The sequence below is a fragment of the Triticum urartu genome, chromosome 4 (assembly GCF_003073215.2).
Source record: "Triticum urartu cultivar G1812 chromosome 4, Tu2.1, whole genome shotgun sequence".
Classification (NCBI taxonomy): domain Eukaryota; kingdom Viridiplantae; phylum Streptophyta; class Magnoliopsida; order Poales; family Poaceae; genus Triticum; species Triticum urartu.
Window position 1 is genome coordinate 263,654,750 of NC_053025.1, and position 14,071 is coordinate 263,668,820.

The following is a 14,071-nucleotide window of genomic DNA, read 5'->3' on the forward strand; positions in this document are numbered from 1 at the left end:
ACTATTAAAAGCGGATGAGGTGTTGCTTAATGAGTTACTTGCTCAAAATTCTTAGTGATATGCTCCAAAACCCTCAACTACTTTCTCACATCCACATATGTCCCAAACCAAAAGTCAAACTCAGCCCCACCGAAATTTCTGTCGGATCACGGGTTCCGGCAAAACCCTTAAGGTTCAAACTTTGGGGTGCGCGCGAGGATCTCCCCCCTGCTGATCCATGTCCTAGCTCGGCTAAGATCTTACGAACTAACTTGACGAACACGCAACACAAAGGACACAAGAAGATTTATACTAGTTCGGGCCACCGTTGTGGTGTAATACCCTACTACAGTGTGGTGGTGGTGGATTGCCTCTTGGGCTGAGGATGAACAGTACAAGGGGAAGAACAGCCTCCTGAGGTTGAGGTGTTCTTGTGCTTGGTGGCCAAGGATGTGGTGGCTCCAATCTAAGATCCGGTCCTCTCCCCCTAGCTATGGTGGTGGCTAGTCCTACTTATAGTGGCCTTGGTCCTCTCCCCAAATATTGAGCGGGAAGGGAACCAACAACGGCCAATTCGAAGGGGGACAGCTAGTAGAAGCTATCCTGACAAAAGCAGTCTTCGCCTGCCAAAGGCTCTAGTGGTGACGTCATCTTGGTTTCCATGATCACCTCCGTCTTGCCGTCCTTCTGCTCTTGGTCTCGTTGCACCAATATGGAAACCTTTGCTTGATGCCTCAGTACTCCGCGCCTGCCCTTGCCCCCTTAGCACCAAAGAGGAAACAAGGACGAGGCGCACGCTGGCGCCCGCTTGGTCTTGATCGTCATGGCTCAAGTCACGAGAACCTCGCGAGGGTTGCCTGCCTTGAACTCTCCGCCCCTCATGAGCCAGCCTGGTGAGGCCGCTCCTGAGGAGGTCTTGTGTCGTCCGCATCGCGAGACTTGGCCCCTCGCGAAGGTCTTGATTCCTTGTTGATGAAGATGGGCCATATAGGCCTGCTAGCAAAGCCACACCGCGGGCCGCAGGCAGGCAAGTCTGGGGACCCCCGTTCCCAGAACGTCGATAGTAGCCCCCGGGCCCAAGGAGCGGTCGGGCTTGGCTTCAAGGCAAAGCCAAAGGTCAAGTGCGGAGTGCCACGGGCCCCAATAGCATGCGGCCTTGGTCGACGCATGGTGGTTAATTGGACGTCGATGTCTCTGCTTCCACACGCTGCCTCAGCAACTGCCTGATTGACAAGTCCCTACGACATGCAAGGAAAACCATCATTACCTGTGATCATGGGGGGTGCTGGCTGGCCTTCTCCGGGTATAAATGGGAGGGGGGGGGATCCCCCTTCGCCCATCTTTCCTCTGCCTCTTCCGCTTCTTCTCCTTCCTTGCTCCTCTCCTGCCACCAATGGCGCCGTCGAGGAGGTTGTTGGTGTCAAAACCGGCGGATCTCGGGTAGGGGGTCCTGAACCGTGCATCTAGGATTGATGGTAACAGGAGATAGGGGACACGATGTTTACCTAGGTTCGGGCCCTCTCTATGGAGGTAATACCCTACTTCCTGCTTGATTGATCTTGATGAATACGAGTATTACAAGAGTTGATCTACCACGAGATCGTAATGGCTAAACCCTAGAAGTCTAGCCTATGAATGGTAATGAGTATTATGTATGTGTCCTTTCCGGACTATCCCCTTCGGTTTATATAGACACCGAGGGGATCTAGGGTTTACATGGAGTCGGTTACATAAGAAGGAATCTTCGGTCGCCAAGCTTGCCTTCCACGCCAAGTAGAGTCCAATCCGGACATGGTGCAGTCTTCGGCCTTCATGTCTTCACAGCCCATCAGTCCGGCCCATGGATAACAGCTGGACGCCCGAGGACCCCTTAGTCCAGGACTCCCTCAGTAGCCCCTGAACCTGGCTTCAATGACGAGGATTCCGGCGCGCAGATTTGTCTTCGGCGTTGCAAGGCGGGTTCCATCCTTCCGAACTCTAGAATAGTCTTCGTACGGAGTAAGTATATCCGGACCTGTGTATATGATGGCAGAAAATATAACACCCCACAAGCCCAACTTCTTGATAACTGTTCATGACATCGTATCATGCCTGCCCGGTTGCTATTTCCAACTATCAGCTAGCAAACCGCCCCACGTCTCGGGGTGTGGTTTTACTGGCACGTCTCGTCAGGGCAGAGATCGTGTCCCTTTGTTTACAGGATTTTCATTAATGCAGGCGTGGGTAACCCAACCGTCCCCTGGGTACAAATCCTTGGTGATAGGTAAGTTTAGAGACCTTGGGGGAGACGTCCAATATTCGGGGCCTTTATATAGAGAGACAGTCTCGTTTTCTTCCCTTACACTTGCTCCTTCCTCAACCCGGCCACCCCAAGTTCCAACCCTCGGGTTCCAATCGCCACCAGCCCTAGTCATGTCCGGATCCAACCATCAGGGCCGGTGGGTGGCTTCTTTTGTCACGGAGGAGGATATTGCGATGCTCCGTGCAGCGAGGTATCTGACCTCGTAAATCTTTCATCGGCTTCCGGCATAAGGGCAAGTCATACCGACCCCCAGATGTGGCGAGATGGTAGTGTTTGTATCCCACTTTCTTCACGGGCTAGGGTTCGCGCTTAACCCCTTCATTCGAGGGCTCATGTTCTACCATGGGCTAGATTTTAACGATCTGGCCCCGGACTTTATTCTCCTCATCTCGACATTTATCGTCACGTGTGAGGCCTTACTCTGGACTCCTCCGCACTTTGGTTCGTGTCTCAAGACCTTTGATGTGAGGCTGCAGGTTGCAGAAGAGGAGCAGGCAGAGTGCGGCAGCGCCATAATAGGCAAGCTGGCCGGCGCTGTTTCGCCCGAAGGATCTTTCGCCACATCTTCCGACCCATGGCAGTGGGGGTGGTTTTATATCAACGAGCCGCGGGGCCACAAGTGGGCGACAACACCTGAGTTCTGACCCGGCCCTCCAATTCAGCTCGCTTCTCGTGGGTCAGTAAGGGATTGGACTGGGGATCCATCAATGAAGTGGAGACTCTGCAAAGTCGCATCCGAAGCCTTACCGAGAAGGACATCGATCTTGCGAACGGCGTTCAAATTATGCTAGTCCGCCGGATCCTGCTATGTCAGCGGCGACCTCTTCGTATGTGGGAGTTTAACCCAGAAGGAAAGTGGACTCTACATCACTTCTTCGGCACCACGCATGAAGGAATATGGAAGTTATATTTCGGGGAGCAAGAGCTATGGCCGGACGCGACCGAAGATGTTGGCCTTGACTACAATCATTCGGGCACTTCGGTAAGTACTCGATATCCGAGCACCTTCCATACTGGTATCCCTTAATCAAGATACTGAACAATCCGTCCCTATACAGGACTGGATAAAGAAAGCGGTGCTAATCTGGTGTCCGGCGCCCCTTACCGAAGGCCTTGCGACCGACCTGCTGACGAGAATGCTGATTCCAACACCGTACCAGGTGGCTGCGTTCGAGGAAACTGAAATCCCTTTGCCCAAGGGAAAGAGTGCAGAGGGGGTGCTCCAGGGAAAGAAGAGGGTCGCCTCCAAAGATCTGGAGGGGAAGCCTTCCTAGAGAGGAAAAACACCATCGTCGAGCGGCTTGGGCCGGGCGAGCGACGCTGCCATAGAGTTTGATGACGAGGATGAGCCTCGAGGCAGACCGTAAGCGAGGCTGGTTAACGCCTGGTGCTTCTCAATCGTCCTCCTCCTCAGGGAGATCTTCTTCCGGAGATGATGGAGAGTGACACGCCTCCTCCGGCCTCATCGCCCTACTGGGGAGAGGATACCGAGGTATCGACCCGATGGACTTCTCCTGAACACCAAGTAGTACAGGAAGCAAAGGAGGTGTTACCCGAAGGCAGTGTCTCTGTCACTCGGGGTTCCGGGATAAAGACTGGTGTCTCCGAATCATACGGTTTATAACCGGAGACGACTCTGGAGGCAAGTAAGCGGGTTCCTTCACAGGAATGTTGTCCTCTGGCGGTGGTTTCCCAAGACCCATGAGCATCGGACATGCTGACGGGCTTGCTACGACGGTCATCCATTTCATAAGAGCACCGTACCTTGATGGCTACGGTGGTCAAAAGGGTTCTATCCGCGAAGAGTGGATTGAATGAGGCCTTTACGAGCCTTCTGAGAGGTTTTGAGGTTTGTGATGTAGTTTTGTCAATTGAGTTTTATTGACAGAACGCACTTGTTGTATATGTAGTAGCCCCTGGGACTCGGATTGTCTTCCGAAGGAAGCGATCGGAGGACCAAAGAGATATGCTCAAGTATTAACCTTGGTTTAATTTGAAATACAGGCTGCTACCCTCCTGTGGCTGCCTGGAATACGGAAGTGGCCAAACTACAGCAAAAGCTAGATATTGCAGAGGATGACATTGCATTGATCAACAGGCATCTTGATGACTCGCAAGATATGTATTTCGAGCATTCTTTACACCAATGTGCTTGACGTGGGAAAGTGCTATATATTAAATGTGCATACAATGTAGATGGTGCTGCATACCTGGAGGCTCTTTGGGCGGAGCTAGTCCGGGCCAAGGAGCGGGTCTGGCTTAGTGATGCTAGTGCTAAAGAGGCATCGGTTGAACTGAAGGCCAAACAAGCTGCGCGATACTAGGGCAATGAGAAGGTATCCATGATGACACTCACTTTGGAAAATGCCACTGGCCGCTGCGAATTTCTTGAGAAGGAGAATGAAGCCTTAACGGCTGAACTGGACAAGGCCCCATAGGAGGCAAGAGAAGTGCGATCAGAGTCCAGAGCACTCCGTGAGGAGGTTCGGCAGGTGAAAGAGATTGTGGCTGGAAAGCCTTTTCTCCTGCAAACTAAGTTCGGCGACCCGGACTATGCTCAGCTGAACCCACTGTGGAGTTCTCCGGACGAGTATTTGGACTTGCCGAAGAGTTCTTCCGATGCAGCGTGGTATTACCAAGCGCGAGCTGGATATGCAATGGGGAAGCTTTTTTGGTCACAGTTCGGTGCGTCTAAGCGCCCACTGCTGCTTAATGAACAGATGTCCCAATGGGCCAAACTTCATAGGGTATCTGGCGCTTCCATGAAGGATGTTATAATCCGGCTGTGGCCAACCGAGCCTACGCTGAGTAGTTATTTCAGTTTGGTGCAGAAGCTTGTCGACATGGTGCCGTGAATCGATGTTGTGAAGCGATCGGCGTCCATTGAAGGTGCATGGATGGCCCTTGCCTGAGTCAAGACATTTTGGGGAAAGATGAAGGTCGTCGACATTGCCACAAAGGGTCCGCCTGGAGGCTGGGACCGTTCGGAACCGGAGAGTTATGTTGAAGACGTCCTGGAGGCCGCCCGCTTGATAGAGGGTCAATGTTCGAAAAACATAATGTTCGAGTGAGGTGTATGATGATTGTAAAAGACAACTTTATAGTTAATCTATTTATGTTTTGCTCGAAAGCTTGAATTCCTCCTGTGTGGTTGTTTTAATATAATCTGAAAGTTTTCCAGTCGTCGGCTTCATCCCCCTCCTAGGAAGTACGGGGGTGTTCGGAAAAGCATTTAATCACTCTTTATCCTATGTCTTGGTCCATGAAGAAGGTGATAATGTGGCGAACCAGGCAACCGGACTATAAGCTGTTAACACTTTCACTTAACCATAGGAGTTTTATGGTGGGGCTACGACATAGCCCCTGGTGTGTATGCGGTGTGTGGTGCCTTGCATATCTGATCTGAAAAAGATCCTTCGTGTTACAAGGAGAATCGCTAAGGATTCCAATAAGTCGTCAAGTGGTTGACCAGCTCTCGCCGCATCATGATAGTCAGTTTTCGGCTTTCTCTACTGAGGTGCTCATCCGGTCTAGGCCAGGGCACAATGCAGAAGTTCTCCCTTTACTACCCTAGCCGATAGGGCAGAACGTAGGGTAGCAAACACAGGAGCCGGGCAACCCAACTATTGACCAAAGACAATGATTCAGAGATGATGCATATAAGGCCAAACTTGCGACGCCGAAGTACGCTATAGAGCTGTTCGGACTTTTATAGGCAGCTCATTCGTTCCCATGTCGAGCCCCTGGCAGGGTATGCCGAGGTGTATCTGCAGAGCAGCCGTTAAGGCCGTACTTATTGTTGAAAGAGTATGAGAGATCGGTTCGGATGAGACTTACTGAGAACGGAGCGATGTGCCAATGATAAATTTATGTGTGTATATATATATAATAAAGGTGCCATGAACCTAGCTATTTGACATGCTCGGGGTCGGGATCAGAGGAAAAAGGGGCATATTACAGGCTCAGAATAAAGAGTATTGTCCACAAAATGTTATTTTGGACATCCTGTTGAACGTCTGCGTCGCCCGTCATCGGGGGGGGGGGGATCCTTAACGGAAGTAGCCCCTTAGGTGAGCATACAGATCCGAACTCCGATAGAGTCCGTTGTAGATGTTGTCCAGCTGGTCACCTGTTATTTAGGGATCATACAGAAAAATAAAGTAAGCAGATAGAAAACGTTACGGGAATGCTTGCAGGGTTGTCCGTATTATGCTTCCGCCGATGCCCATGGTATCTCGAGTGTGTAGTGATGTGCGCGTGGTGCAAATTTTGCTAGTACAGTACATGGGTGGCGGAAGACGGACTGCTATTCGCGTTCCTGGAGTAGTCGAACGTCGGAGGGAAACTGTTTCTGGCCCCTGACGTTCTGCCGACGAGCTGATCCGTCATCTTTATCGCCTGGTGGCCTCCTCCCCTTGTGAACAGCGTTAAGCTTGCCTGCCTGCTTGAAGACCCAATAGTTTCGGTTGGTATGATTAGCTGGCATATCAGGGTGACTGTGAATCTGACAAGGTCGGTCCAATATCCTGTCAAGGGTGGATGGTCCATCCTGGTTTGCCTTTAGTGGCTTCTTCCATTGACCGGGCTTCGGATTGTGAAATCTAGCTTTCACCACTGTGTCGCGTATATTACTGCGACTGTTGTGTTCGTTTTGTCGTGTATTGCCGTTGCCATCTCGGATTTTGGAGGTGCCCGGGCTGCTGGCGTCGTTGCTTTTATGAGCAAGCCAGTTGTCTTCTCTCGCGCAGAAGCGGGTCATTAGAGCGGTAAGGGCTGCCATAGATTTGGGTCCTTCCTGGCCGAGGTGACGCGCTAGCCATTCATCCCAGATGCTGTGTCTGAAGGCCGCAAGGGCTTCTACGTCCGGACAGTCAACAATTAGGTTCTTATTGACTAAGAACCTGGTCCAGAGCTCCCTGGCTGACTCGCCGGGCTCCTGGACAATGTGACTTAAGTCATCGGCGTATAATGGCCGGACATATGTTCCCCTGCAATTGCCTCGAAATGCGTCTTCCAAATCTTCCAAGTTGCTAATGGAATTTTCTAGCAAACTGTTTAGTCAGTACCGAGCTGGCCCTTTAAGCTTGAGAGGTAGCTATTTAATGGCATGGATGTCATCTCCACGGGCCATGTGAATATGAAGGAGGTAATCCTCGATCCATACCGTAGGATCTGTTGTTCCATCGTATGATTCAATGTTGATGGGTTTAAACCTGTCTGGAAATTCGTGCTCCATTACTTCGTTGGTGAAGCATAGAGGGTGTGCGGCTCCTCTATGTTGGGCCACACTATGAAGCACCTCCGGCGGGTTCTGTTTACGGTGTTCGGCCCGGGCATGGTTGGCTTTATAGCATTGGAATAGCCGACCATCATCGTCGGTCAGGGTATATATTCGTGATCTGCATGTCGATCGTGTACGTCCTGCTCTACCTTTAGTGTATTGGTTGATATCGCAGGTATTCCTCCGAGCTGTTTTCTTTTGACGACCGGATGGGTTGGTATGGTGCTATGCTTCGGCTGCTGCTTTGACTGGACCGAACTGTGGTCGGCCCGCCGCATTATTCGATGGTGGTATGGGCTCCATCGCCCTGCCATCATATTGAGGGAGCCACCTATTCTTGGGGTGGCTTTTGACTGGGCTGCTAAGGCCGTATTCTTCGGTGGACAAGACCTCGGTTCATCTATCATTGAGCAAATCTTGGCTTGCTTGAAGCTGCAGCTGCATCTTTCTTAGGCTCCTTGCAGTGGCTATAAGCTTGCGTTTAAAGTGCTCCTCCTCAAGAGGTTCCTTTGGCATAATAAAGTCTTCGTTGCCGAGGATCTCTTCTTCCTAGGAGAGTGGGAGATAATTGTTGTCCTCCGAGTCCCCATATGTGGTTTGTTCACCAGAGCTGTCCTGCCGGCCTTCCTTTTCATCCTGCTCGGATTCTACCTCAATAGGGTCTTTGTTGTCTGGAGTGTCGTCTTCTCTGGTGCTGGCAGTGTTTTCTCTTGGGTGATTTGACCTAGGGTGCCGGTGTCCGGGCTATGTACCAGGCGGTTTATTCTCGACAGGGTCCTCCTTATCATCGTTGAGAGCGCCGTAAGGTGTGTCTAACATACACATCTCATACCAGGAAGTGCTCATCCCGTGCCGAGTGGGTAGGAAGCTCTGTCCCTGCCCATTATCGTTGTCCACACCGTCAATGTCTTCGGAGAGGGGGTCGGGCGTGTTGGTTAGGTCTTCAACGGTGGCTACAGAGTGGGTGGCGGGTGGGAAACAAAATTCTCCATCGTTCGCCGAAAGTTCAAACCGAACATAGTTCGGCGACGGGTCGTCCGCCAGGGATAGGTTTTTTAGCGAGTTTAGTATGTCACCCATGGGCGAGTGTTGGAAGACATCTGCGATGCTGAACTTGAGGATCAATAACCGATCGAGTTCGGTATACGCGGGTTCGCAGGGTTTGAAGTTCGACATCGGAGGCGAGTCCGAGGTTCCGTTGATGCGGATATCGTATGAAGTGGAATCTGCGTGCGGCTCCAGCACCGCGGAATCGGTAGCCCCCGTGATGGGGTCGAGCTTCCCGTCTTTGGGCGACTTGACGAGCTCCAGATTTAAGGCCAGAGCTGTTACAGGAGCTATCTCCTGGATGCGGCCCGATGACAGGTTTAAGCCATGTTCGTCGAGGCTATGGGGAGCAGTTGCCGTGTTCTCGAATCCGTCGAAGCTCAAATCTCCATGGACGTCCGCGACGTAATTCAGGCTTCCGAATCTGACCTGATGGCCAGGGGCATAGCTGTCGATCTGCTCCAGATGGCCAAACGAGTTGGTCCGCAGTACGAAGCCGCTGAATACGAAGATCTGTCCGGGGAGAAAGGTTTCTCCCTGGACAACGTCATTACTGACGATCGAAGGGGCCATTGAGCCTTCTGTCGACGGCACAGTGGAACTCTCAATGAAAGCACCAATGTCGGTGTCGAAACCAGCGGAACTCGGGTAGGGGGTCCCAAACTGTGCGTCTAAGGCAGATGGTAACAGGAGACAGGGGACACGATGTTTACCCAGGTTCTGGCCCTCTCTATGGAGGTATTACCCTACTTCCTGCTTGATTGATCTTGATGAATTTGAGTATTACAAGAGTTGATCGACCACGAAATCATAATGACTAAACCCTAGAAGTCTAGCCTATGAATATGGTAATGAGTATATATGTTGTGTCCTTTCCGGACTATCCCCTTCGGTTTATATAGACACCAAGGGGATCTAGGGTTTACATGGAGTTGGTTACATGAAAAGGAATCTTCGGTCGCCAAGCTTGCCTTCCACGCCAAGTAGAGTCCAATCCGGGCAAGGTGCAGTCTTTGGTCTTCACGTCTTCACGGCCCATCAGTCCGACCCATGGATAACAGGCCGGACGCCGGAGGACCCCTTAGTCCAGGACTCCCTCAGTAGCCCCTGAACCTGGCTTCAATGACGAGGATTCCGGCACGCAGATTTGTCTTCGGCGTAGCCCCTGAACCTTCCTTGCTCCTTCCTGCCACCAATGGCGCCGTTGAGGAGGTTGTCGATGTCAAAACAGGCGGATCTCGGGTAGGGGGTCCCTAACTGTGCGTCTAGGATCGATGGTAACAAGAGACATGGGACACGATGTTTACCCAGGTTTGGGCCCTCTCTATGGAGGTATTACCCTACTTCCTGCTTGATTGATATTGATGAATATGAGTGTTACAAGAGTTGATCTACCACGAGATCATAATGGCTAAACCCTAGAAGTCTAGCCTATGAATATGGTAATGAGTATATGTGTTGTGTCCTTCCCGGACTATCCCCTTCGGTTTATATAGACACCGAGGGGATCTAGGGTTTACATTGAGTCGGTTACATGAAAAGGAATCTTCGCTCGCCAAGCTTGCCTTCCACGCCAAGTAGATTCCAATCTGGACATGGTGCAATCTTCGGTCTTCACGTCTTCACGGCCCATCAGTCCGGCCCATGGATAACAGGCCGGACGCCCGAGGACCCCTTAGTCCAGGCCTCCCTGAGAGGTTCACTGCCGCGGAGAAGGGGAAGGCCCCTCGCGAGGGGGACGACTCTCCGGTGCCCAAGCATGGACACGACCGTCCATTCCAGCTCACCACAACCCCCGCCGCAGCCCCGCGCAGCTGTGGTGGTGCCGCTTCGTGGGGCAGGGGTTGCTCCGGTCGTGGCAGTCTCGTTGATGAAGGGAGACGCTCCGTGGTCGCGAGGCCTGCTAGGACGCGCTTCCACTCGGCGGAGATACTACCGGAGTTCGTCGTCTGGTTGGAGAACCCGGCCGACAACTGGCTTCAGCTCCCGCGCTTCTTCGCCGACGAGCTGGCGGCCTCTGGTCCAGGCGGGCTTTGGCTACAGGTAGACGGCTATTGCAGCAGGGCTTCCTGGGTCGCGGTCGAGGACTCCGCCGTAGGCAATGTAGCTCTGGCCCGCGGTTGCCAGACGTTCGCCTGCGCGCGCATCCTGGGCAGGCGGTGCACCCTTCACTTCAAGTATGACGGCGATGCGGCCCTCTATGTGAGGGTGTTTGGGGAAGATGGTCACCGAGTCGGGTGCTGCCCCGAGGTGAACGATGGCGAGGAGGTGCTCGGCCTTGGCGACGGCCAGGACGAGGATGAGGGCGAACCCGCCCTTGGTGCTGACCGCGTCTTGTCCTGCTACGACAGCTCTTCCCCCAGCGACAGCTCCAGCAGTGGAGGCTACGACCAGCCGCCATGCCCGCTTAGAAGACGATGGCGGGTCGTCTTGTCGCCGCGCCTCCGTGAAGCTCGAGGAGGGGTCCAGCTGAGCTCAGGAGGGTGCTGGGGCCTGCCCCCGTGGACCGCTGTAGGCACCGCTTCTATTTTATTCTTCTTTTTCCTTCCTGCATCAGAAAGAAACCAGAATGGGCCTCGGAGGGACGTGTATTGAACAATGATCTCAATCGTTATGTTATGTTTGCCTTTTCTGTGTTGTGTCACAACATCGTCATTTTATGTAGGGATAACTTTGCTCGACTTGTTTTGAGTGTCCTCCTCCTCACGAGGTGCTTGCTTCCTAGTACTTGTCGAGGCCTTCTTGACCTGATATGCGCTTAGGAACTACAAAAAATTCGTCAAGAGGTTTATCGCTCACCCGGGGCTTGGTCATAGGCGTCGCTGGCCTTGACTCGGCGCTTCGCGTCGCGATACCCGTGGGGCACGGATTAGGAGAGGTGCGCCAGCTTGTGGGCTTGAACGAGGGTGCGTCATGAAAAGATAGAAGGAGGAAGCTCGCGAAGGTACCTGTTAAGCCCCCTCACGAGGGACGTGAGGGAGAGTACAGGTCGACCAAAGAGGCGAAGGCAGAAACAGAGGCAGAAAGCGATAAAACGGAACCAGCAAGAGACACCAAAAAGCAAATTTCAATTAAAAGAGGGGCGAGCCAACTTCGGAAAGCAAATGAAAAGCCGCGTTCGGCACCTAGTCTAGTCTTCGATGTCTTCTCACCAGCACGGAGCTAAGTGCTGCCACTGGGCGTGGGAGGGAGCCCCCAAGGCCCAAGGGCGGCTCTCCTGAGGCTCTGGGGCGTGTACAGTCCCACTCACTATTACGTGAGAGTGTCCCGGCGGCGATTCTTCACAGGCATGGGGCCTTGCTTCACAGGCACTGGTCCTTCTTCACAGGCACTGGGCCTTTCTTCAAAGGTACCGGGCCTTCTTCACAGGCACTGGGCCTTTCTTCACTGGCACCGAGCCTTCTTCACAGGCACTGGGCCTTTCTTCATGAGAAGGACTTCTGGAGGTGTCGGATGTTCCAGGCGTTCTGGACGGGTACCATGTCCTGCATCTCCAGGCGCGCGGCGCAAGGCCTGGAGATGTGGATGACCTTGAACAGGCCCTCCCACATGGGTGAGACCTTATGCAACCCCTCCCTGGAGTGCACCCGGCTCAGGATGAGGTCACCCACCTCAAGAGTCCTGGAGCGGACGCTGCGACGATGGTACCACCGCAGCGCCTGCTGGTATCTTGCCGCCCGTAGTGCAGCCTCACGGCGATGTTCCTCCCCTAGCACGAGGTCCATCCCCCGCGTGGCGTCCTGCTGCATCTCATCAAACGGCAGGACCCGTGAGGAGCGATGCTTGACCTCATGAGGGAGGACCGCTTCTGCTCCGTAGACAAGGAAGAACGGGGTTTCGCCTATTGGCTTGGTGGCGGTGGTGCGTATCGACCACAACACGGACTGGAGCTCATCGTGCCAGCCCGTGCCGCAGGCTTCGAGCTTCTTCTTGAAGGTCCTGGTCTTGAGGCCCCTCAGGACCTCCGCGTTGGCGCGTTCGGCCTGGCCATTGCTCCTGGGGTGTGCTACCGAGGAGTAGTAGATCTGCGTTCCAAGGTTAGCACAATATGACTTGAAGAGATTACTAGTGAACTACGAGCCGTTATCGGTGATGATGCGGTTGGGGACCCCAAAACGGCTCACGAGGCCCTTGATGGACTTGACCGCAGAGCCAGCTAGGATGGTGCGGACGGCTTCAACCTCTGGCCATTTAGTGAACTTGTCGATGGCGACGTAGAGGTATCGATAACCCCCAGGCGCTCGAAGGAACGAGCCCAGAATATCCAACGCCCAGACCGTGAACGGCCATGAGAGTGGAATGGTCTGGAGACCCTGAGCTGGCTGATGGATCTGCTTGGCATGGAATTGGCAGGCCTCGCAGGACTTCACCAGCTCGGTCGCGTCGTTGAGCCTTGTAGGCCAGTAGAATCCACTTCGGAATGCCTTGCCGACGAGGGTTTGCGACGACGAGTGGTGCCCACAGTCCCCACTGTGTATGTCAACTATCAGATCTTTCCCCTGTTCCTTGGAGATACAATGCAGTGAAACATCATTTGGTCGCTTCCTGTATAACTCACCGTCCTGGATGCAGTATGCTGTGGCCTGATGGGCCACGCGCTCCGCGTCCTCCTCCTTCTCCAGTAACGCCCCTTACATAAGGTATTCCTTGAATTCCTTGGTCCAGCATCCCTCCTGGGGCTCGAGTGCCAGGACTAGGCGCTATCCTGAGGTCGGGCCATAGGCTGGGGCTCCTGTGGCAGGAGGCTGCGGGAGTTCCTCCCGAGGCCGAGCTGTTCTTGAAACGGTGGCGGTGCTGATGGCTTGAAGAGCCGCTCCTTGAAGACGCCAGGCTCCTGGGGCGGTCGCTTGGACGCGCTTCTGGCGATGTCGTCAGCTTCCTTATTGGTGCCACGGGGCACGAGCTGCAACTCTAGGCCCAAAAATTGCTTCTCCATCTTGCGCACCTCCGCGAGGTATGCTTCCATATGCTCGTCCTTCAGCTTGTATACCTTGTTGGACAAGTTGACGAGGAGCTGTGAGTCGCCCCTGATAGTGAGACGCTTCACCCCCAGTGCTGCTGCAGCCTTCAGGCTGGGTATGAGGCCTTCGTAGTCTGCAATGTTGTTGGAGACCTTCTCGCCCTACTGGAAGTAGAGCTGCACGACGTAGTTGAGCTTGTCCTGAGTGGGCGAGATGAGTACTGCTCCAGCCCCCGCGCCCTGGCGCGCGAAGGCACCATCGAAATACATGACCCAGCCGTCAGGCGCCTCGCTTCCCGGCAAGAGGGACCGGTCTTCGCCTTCTTCAAGTGTCGAGGCGTCTGTCCATTCTGCCACGAAATCAGCGAGCGCGACTCCCTTGATGACCCTGGTAGTACTGAACTCCAACTGGAATGCTTGCAACTTGATGTTCCATTCAGCGACTCTTCCGGCAGAGTTGGGGCTACTGAGCACTCTCTCCAATGGGTAAGCTGAGATGACC